Source organism: Spea bombifrons, chromosome 1 (genome assembly GCF_027358695.1).
Source record: "Spea bombifrons isolate aSpeBom1 chromosome 1, aSpeBom1.2.pri, whole genome shotgun sequence".
In the NCBI taxonomy this organism is placed as follows: domain Eukaryota; kingdom Metazoa; phylum Chordata; class Amphibia; order Anura; family Pelobatidae; genus Spea; species Spea bombifrons.
This window is the reverse complement of record NC_071087.1, coordinates 83,291,674-83,299,565: the sequence shown is the minus strand read 5'-3', so window position 1 is coordinate 83,299,565 and position 7,892 is coordinate 83,291,674. Positions and strand designations below refer to the sequence as shown.

Sequence of the window (7,892 nt, the reverse complement as noted above, 5' to 3'; positions counted from 1 at the left end):
GGTCAAAGGGCCTTGACCTGATGTGGTCACCAGCACCTCTATTCCATTCCAGCATGACGTGGTTTTCCAATCTGGATTCCTCTACTTTGTTGAATATACTGTATAAATTAAAGTGAATGCAAATCCAGATGACGGGGGCTTATTTGTAATACAGAAAGAACCTAAAGTAGATGGCATGACTTTGTGGACAATTCCCTTAATAAAATAAATATTAAATTCATCTGTGGTGGACTGGTGGTGGTTTTTTTTTTTATCCCTGCCTATCGTATTAGAAGACAAGCTGTTTTTTTCTCCTCCAGTCATGCTATACACTGTGATTAGTGCAGGCCACTGCATCTCATCTACATAATAATTAGCCTTTAATTCCAAACTGCAAGCCATATTAAAAGGAGACCCTCTCGGGTGACACTCACACTCACTGGGCTGTCTACGAGGAACTCTCTGTAGCTGTAAGTACATTATTTTCCTTGATGTGTTTTTTTGTGTGTGAATGCGGATATACATATGTTTTTTGGGGCCCTGGAGATCTTGAGTTTCAAGTGCCATGATTAATAGTAATATCGGAACATCCCAGTAACGAGAGAAATACTGACAAAATGTTCTCAGCAAAGGTGGTATTTTGAGCAGAAAATTGATAGATATACACAGGATTTTTAAACCGGAATGAATGTCAAAGGTTGCTGGGGAGCAACGGTAAGAAACATAAAGTCAGGGGCAAAATATAACAGAAAATTCATTGCATTTCCCAACATATTATTATTTATTTTTATCATTAATAATAATAATAATAAAAATATATTTTATGGGGGGGGCAATTTAAAAGCCTGATATGAGCAACTCCATTAATTAAACTATATGAAATCGTATGTACTATACATCTTAAGACAAAGGTATGACTTAAAATCAATACAATACTAGTTTTGTAATTGTGATTCAAAGTATTGAAAGTGGTGCAACTGATGAAATATCCATGCTAAATGCCATTTGGCGTCATTGTCTCTGTTTATTCCTTTGGTATCTAATGAAATAGATATTTTTACATTTGGTTTAGTCGTTGTAATGGGTAACGTTACATCCAAGCTCTTTTATAGCAATTAATGAGTTCAACTGCACCACATACCTTTATCATGACTCAAAGACAAGACCAAGGACTGGTTCAGATCAGGAAAAATTGGCAGACTGGATGGGCTGAATGGTCCTTATCTACCATCAAATTTTATATTTCTATGTTTCATGTCTAACATAAGGATCCATCTTATTTAACTGTAAGAAGCTGTGTTTGGGCACAGAAGCAGCTTAACTACAGGTAATAATTCTATACCTTTATACACTAATGATCTGAGAAGTGATTGTTTTACACGGATGCAATGGCTCTTATTATATCTGACCACCTCAACCTGTAATGTGTGCCCAAAGGAGGCTTTGGAGTGCTGAAGGGTATGGTAGCCTGCAGCACAAGGCCACTTTATTGCAGGCTGGAGATTGTGGTCACACCAGAAAAGTCCATGTCGGGTCATCAAAGCAGCATGAATGTTAGAACAAGAGGTCATAATCTAGAGAGTCAGCGGCTTCGATGTAATGTAAGGAAGTTTTTCTTCTCCATCAGTAGAGACTAATACAATGAGGGAATTTAAACATGCATGGGATATGCATAAATCTATCCTGAATCTAAGAAAAAAACAAGTGCCAATTAAGGTCTGAGTGTCTACATCAGGAAAAATTTGCAGAATGGCCCTTATCTGCCGTCAAATTCTGTTTTTCCATCTGTAGTGGTGCAGAAGCGATCTGGTCCATCTGGGCAGTCTGGGGATTTGACACAAGCAGTGCATTTATTCCGAAAGCGCATAGGTGAACAGAGTGAATAGGGCGGTGTTAAAGGAATGTAGTGGTGGGGAATAAATAGTCATCACTATCTATAGGCACAATCTTTCGATTATATTTTTCTATGTTATAGAGCACTTGTATCCTAGTCTGCTCTGATATGAATATTTTTGGGTCACTGTGCTTTTTCTCCTTTTTTCTCTGTTTTGCTTGTTGTTCTACATATAGCCACCCGAGTGTCTAGCGTTGCAAAAACTTACGCTCCAATTAGGTCGTTTCTATGCTCCTTTGTTACTTTTTCTATGCAGTCCTTTTAAGTAAAGTGTGTTGGCCAGGATGGATAGTGAGCATTGAGCTGTCTGTTCAGGCCACCATATTATTGACTAATTTTCTTGGCCTTGCTTCCTGGACTAAACATTGGCAACGCTCTTTTGTTCTTTACGCCCATACATCAATTAGAGGCACCCAAAACACAACCACATACAGCATACACATGTTGTATCCAGACCCGTGGAACCCATGCCCCTTGGATTAAGTGTTTTGTCTGCTTTCTGATAGCTAAACCCTCAATTTACCCACAATGATTCTCTTTGTCATTGTCAAACATAGGTGAATTATTCACTACACTTCTGAGGGTGATTTCCTTATGATGAATATTTCATCAAAACATTTTCAGAAGATCCAAGCATACATCCTGCGTCAAGAAATTTTTTCGCAGGCAGAAATGGGGGTTTGTCAAGAGTTGTGGGATTTACAATTGATTATGCTTTAAATTGAGGAAATGTTCAGAGATTATCTATCCTCTATATTTATATATACGCAAATCTGATTTGTTCCCTATTTGGATGGTTACAAGTAGTTTGGAATAAGACAATACATTGTATTTCAGTAACTTCGCTATGCATTACCAAGGGCCATCTGTTTCTGCTTCACGAAGGACTAAGGGCCGGCTCAGCCTTCATGGAAGTAGGGATTTGCTAGTAGTATTCATTCTCATTTGTATGTTCCTTTCTTAATTCGTAGGTAGGTCAGTTAGGCAAAATGTTTTACCACAACTGACCTGAAGTTCCCAGTTAATGAATAAGGAAAAAAATAAACTTAAACTATGCGCTTTTAGTTAATTAGTTGAGGAACCAAGAAGGGGGGGCTGTCATCTGGTAAAAAGTTTGGACTTATCACCATAGCAACCAATCGGTAAGGAACATTCCATAGGTTGCCACGGGTCCCAAACCTTATTAAGGTTAGCATGTATGGTGCAAAACACGAAATGTTCCATAGCAAAGAGGTAGGCATGCCAGAGGTGGTCTGTGACTGGATACCAGGCCCGGACTGGCCATCTTCCACACCAGATCACTTTCCACGCATGCGCATGGGGGTCTTCCCAAGGCCAGTGCTGGAGCTGACTGGAGGTGAGTACATTATGGGCACAGAGATTTAGCTGGAGGGTGAGGAGAGGGGCAAATACAAAATAAATTATGCCCAGATCCTTAAATCTTCTTAAATTGGCTACAAGCCTGTTCCTTCCCGGTGTATAATGCTGTCCCCTGTGGCCCCTGGAATGTAGAGGGGTCCCCACGTTTTTAGGGGCTCACATGGTGCACAAGTGGGCTCACTTTACATACTACTATAGGCATTGGCTACGAAACCTGTAATTATTTATTCCCAAATATGTAATATAATATATCACCAGCTTATTTGCTCCATAACATAACAGTCTTGTAAGTGAGACATGATTTTAAAAATATGCAAAGACATATGTAGCCATTTTGTCCCAAAATAAGGTACATACATGGACTGGGGCTCAACACGGTTTGCAAGGCACCCCAGATACCCCACCGCTTTTTTTTCCAGGTCACATTGTTCTATACAGATAAACTTTTACTTTCATGCCAACCAACATCAATTAGAATTTAGCTGCACATTAAATCACGACAATAGTAAGATATTCATGTTCACAAAACATTTTTATTCAGTCACACTCAGGTATTATAAGGCAGACATGTTTCAGGAATGATTTTATAGGCCCTATTTTTTTATCAATAGTTTATTTAAATATACATGCAGTGTATAAAACAGGAATAAAAAAAAGAGAGCCCAGCTCGTACAAGAGGCGCATTCCGTGTAGAGCTGCAGAATATTTTGGTCGAGAATTGTGGGAGTTGCAGTCCAGTGATTGTAGACCCAGTGTTTGTTAATTCCTGTTTAAGTGGTCTGTCAGAATGAATCTTTGCCCAAGGCATATAAACTGCTTCGCCCAACCGATACAAATTTAAATAATCTGTCAATTGCTTTGGATTGAATTTATTTTATAATAGGATAAGGGACATCTTATCAGTACAGGTTGGTATTTCACTCCTTTGCTGGGAAACAAAGGGGTTAAATATTCAACCTTTTACCATACTAATTTTGTATAAGAATGGAAATAATAGGCTTACCTTGTAAATGAATTCTCATCTGCATGTTAGACTTTACAGTTTTTTTTATTTTTTTTTATTTTGTTGATTGTAAAGATGCTGTTCCACTTATTCTGCCAAATGTAAAAAAAAATCCAAGTACTGTTGAATAGCCAAAGCCTTCCCAGAAATCATTCTTTAATAATAATATTGCATCATTCATATTTTTATAGAAGATTTTATTACCATGTGACACAACAGCAAGCCATGTTGTCATAGAAACTAAAAAAAAAGCTTCTGGTACATGTCTGAATGGTATTTATTTAATTAAACTTTCAGAGGAGGGAACAAAATGATACATCTCCTAAGGTTTACTTGCTTAACATGCTATATAGTCCAGTTAATGTTTTGACGAAGTGGAACAGCACCTTTATTAATAAGTGGTATGTATATATTATTAGTTTTAATATACCCAGTTCCAATTTAAAAAGCAGACCTATACCTAGAGTGGTACCTCCTATAAGATGGTGTACCTTTGTCACATTCTGAATTAATTCATGCCATTATTCTGAGATTTTTGTTTGTTTGTGTCAATGAGTCAATGTGATATATCTCACAAGATTGTAGGTGTACATCGCTGCTATAAATAAACATGCGAATGCATTTAGTTTTGAAATAACACTAAAATCTTTGGAAACAACACAAAACAGTCAATGTTTTCATGCTCATATTGAATTGCACTTTTTATACAAACCATTAACAATCTTTATATATAGGGAGTTTTAAAACACATGAAGCAGTGTTATCACTCAGATGATCAGTCCAACATGGAGAAGATTAAAAGAGGGCTCTTCTGGAGAATATATATATATTATTGTATAGTGGGTCATTTGTTACCAGTTTCAGTTGTTTGACTGCAAGGGAACACTGGTGCCAATTTTTATATATATATATATAGGAGTTTTGATCAAAAGTGGGTGTATAAAGAGGAATATGAAACAGTGCAGAGAGATATACATTACAGTTATTGAATATATGAAAAGTAATATGGTTTATTTTATTTGAATGACTTTTGATCAATTTCATGGGATAGAATTACTAGAAAGCTATATTATAAATGAAAGTTGCTTGATTGTTGTCTCTGATGTTTCTTTGTTTTTTAAATTGTTCTAATAGAATAGCATTTTAAAGACCCGTACATTTTGTTATAAGATACAAAGTATTCGCACTGTAGTCATATAGTAAGCCTAAACTGCCTAATACCTTTCTGTACAAGGTCAATGTCATAGTCAGGATGTTACAAATCGGAATGGGAAAAAAAAAAACAATTTTAATTTCTAATAATTCAAAAATTCTTGTGACATAATAATGATCTGAGTATATATTTGAAAACATATATATATATGTAAACAAGAGTGCCTATGATGCTTCAGCCATTATATAAATATGGGGTGCATACATAATAAAGCCTATAAAATCATTGGAATAATGAAAGCTTTGGGTTTAATGAATGCTTCACCCACCTTCAGCACATACAGACATTTACAGAGGGAGATCTCGTTTTGATAATAATTACATTGTCTTCCGAAAGTATATTAATAATATTACTATCATGTGATTGTGTGTATGAAGATCACAATACTGCTCTATTTCACATTCTTCCACAATAACCGACCCTGCTATAGTCTTCTCTATAAGATTGTATTATCCTCGTTTAGCCTATATGCATTTGCATATTAATTTATTGAAATCTTCTGTATATGCCCTATTTTTTTTCTCCCGGAGAGGAAAAACCTTTCCTGTAAATAACCCTTAAAAAAAGGAAGGACTTTAATTGTGCATAATTATAATCCGTACCAAATAAGATATCTATTGAGATAATGGTATTTTTAGATTCTATTTTAAGAATAAATTCTATTTTAAGAATATAATTCTAAATTAATGAAAATAATATTAAATGTGGTTTCTCTGCTTACATAGGTCTAGTTGAAAATGTACCCGAATGTCAGTAAAACATTTAAAAAACGAATTTAGTTTTATTTTTTTAAATGCCACAGCATTAGTACACGTCTGTCAAAGGCATTAACTGTATCTTAACAAAGTTCCTGTTTAATGAGGAGTAGGTTCAAACTATCGACTTGAATAGGCGACAGGGCACCCGATATTACTAGTGTAAATATAATAATCCGTTTATTTAAAGTATATATATTTTTCTTTAGAAAAAATGCTCCAAATATCTTAATGTCTTTCTGTACCACAGGCATTTTATGTAAAATAGACTTTATTCCAATAATAAGTGCACGATTAAGGCAACTTTTGTAGACCTATTTGCAGATACTGGGGAATGCTGTTTGTAGAATGTAAAAGAAGTCGTGAATTGAGGTGTGGATGGCAGGATTGAGGGTAAATTGAGTATGGAGGATAAGGATACCTGTTTTGTTTTGGGTTTTGAGAGGAATTGTATATTTCTAAATGACCTGTTTATAATTACCTAAACAAATGTTTATTTTTTTGTCAGTCTCGTTATTTATGTATTATATAAATTTATAACAAAATGATCATATGTGTTAAATGATTGGTGTAATAACTATCTAACCGATAGATGGCGCTAGACTCAATCAATTGTTATTAATTGCATTTGGATCTTATTAGGGAGAATTTCACATACATTATACTGTGTATATGTGAGTGAACGAAGACACACCAGAATGTAAAGGATTTAATTCCTTTCTTAAAGTGTGATAGCTGGTATGATTCTATGCAGCTCTGAATATGTGTGTACGTCTATGGGCGCCCAAAGCTTTTCTAATTAGGCTGCAATATAGAATTAGGTTTAAATAATTGGTTACCTTAGTAGATAGAGCCCACAAAGATCACTATATTAAAGAGTACTTACACAAAAACACATGTTCCCGACTACTTGGGTTTTATTTACACACCTCTCATCTACGCGATCAGCAGAAGTAGCTCAAGCGGTAGCCGAAACGTTAATTTATGCCCCCAATTATACGAGAAAGATGTAGATATAAAATATATAGGGGTACTTTTAAACCAATTCTATCATATATATATATCACTCGGAGCGACACTTCTAAACAGAGGGACAAGTGTCCTGTATGTGGCCATAAAGAGAACATATCATATCCATTCCTATATATATAGAGAGAGAGAGAGAGAGAGAGAGAGAGAGAGAGAGAGATGTTCTTTTTATGTGTGCATATATAATGCAAAATGTTTTATCAAAGTTTATCTATGGTAATAATTACTAGGTTTCAGACTATATCCATTCTTCTATATCTACAGCAACATGCCAACATAATATCATATTTGCATACATGGAATTTGTCATGGGATGACGCCTTTTAATGCAGAACGATTAACCAATTTCAACACATACCTTTTTGTGTTTAATATCTTTCTATTTCCGTAGAAATGACTGCACCAGACTCATACATTTAATAACCAGTTGATACTATATATATATATATATATATATATATATATATATATATATATATATATATATATATATATATATATATGTATATATACCATCTATCACATGCACTCAAAAAATATGTATGTGTAATTTCTAACTTGGAAATAGGATGCTCTCCATTTGACACCTGAACTGTTACATTCATAGAAATGTTACAGGTGTATAAATGGTGTATGATG

The 7,892-nt window shown here is 35.0% G+C and overlaps 1 long non-coding RNA gene across 2 annotated transcripts in view; it reads left to right on the top strand.

The window, feature by feature from the left end:
• The first annotated feature begins 376 nt into the window (after positions 1-376).
• The window catches only part of LOC128493652 (uncharacterized), a 42,078-nt gene continuing 34,562 nt past the window's right edge, over positions 377-7,892 (top strand). Inside the window, exon 1 of one of the 2 annotated variants that reach the window (XR_008354210.1) lies at positions 377-449. This is a non-coding gene — a long non-coding RNA (uncharacterized LOC128493652). Of the gene's footprint in view, positions 450-3,197; positions 3,231-7,892 lie in introns of those variants that run through there. The other variant, XR_008354211.1, reaches the window with a different exon arrangement.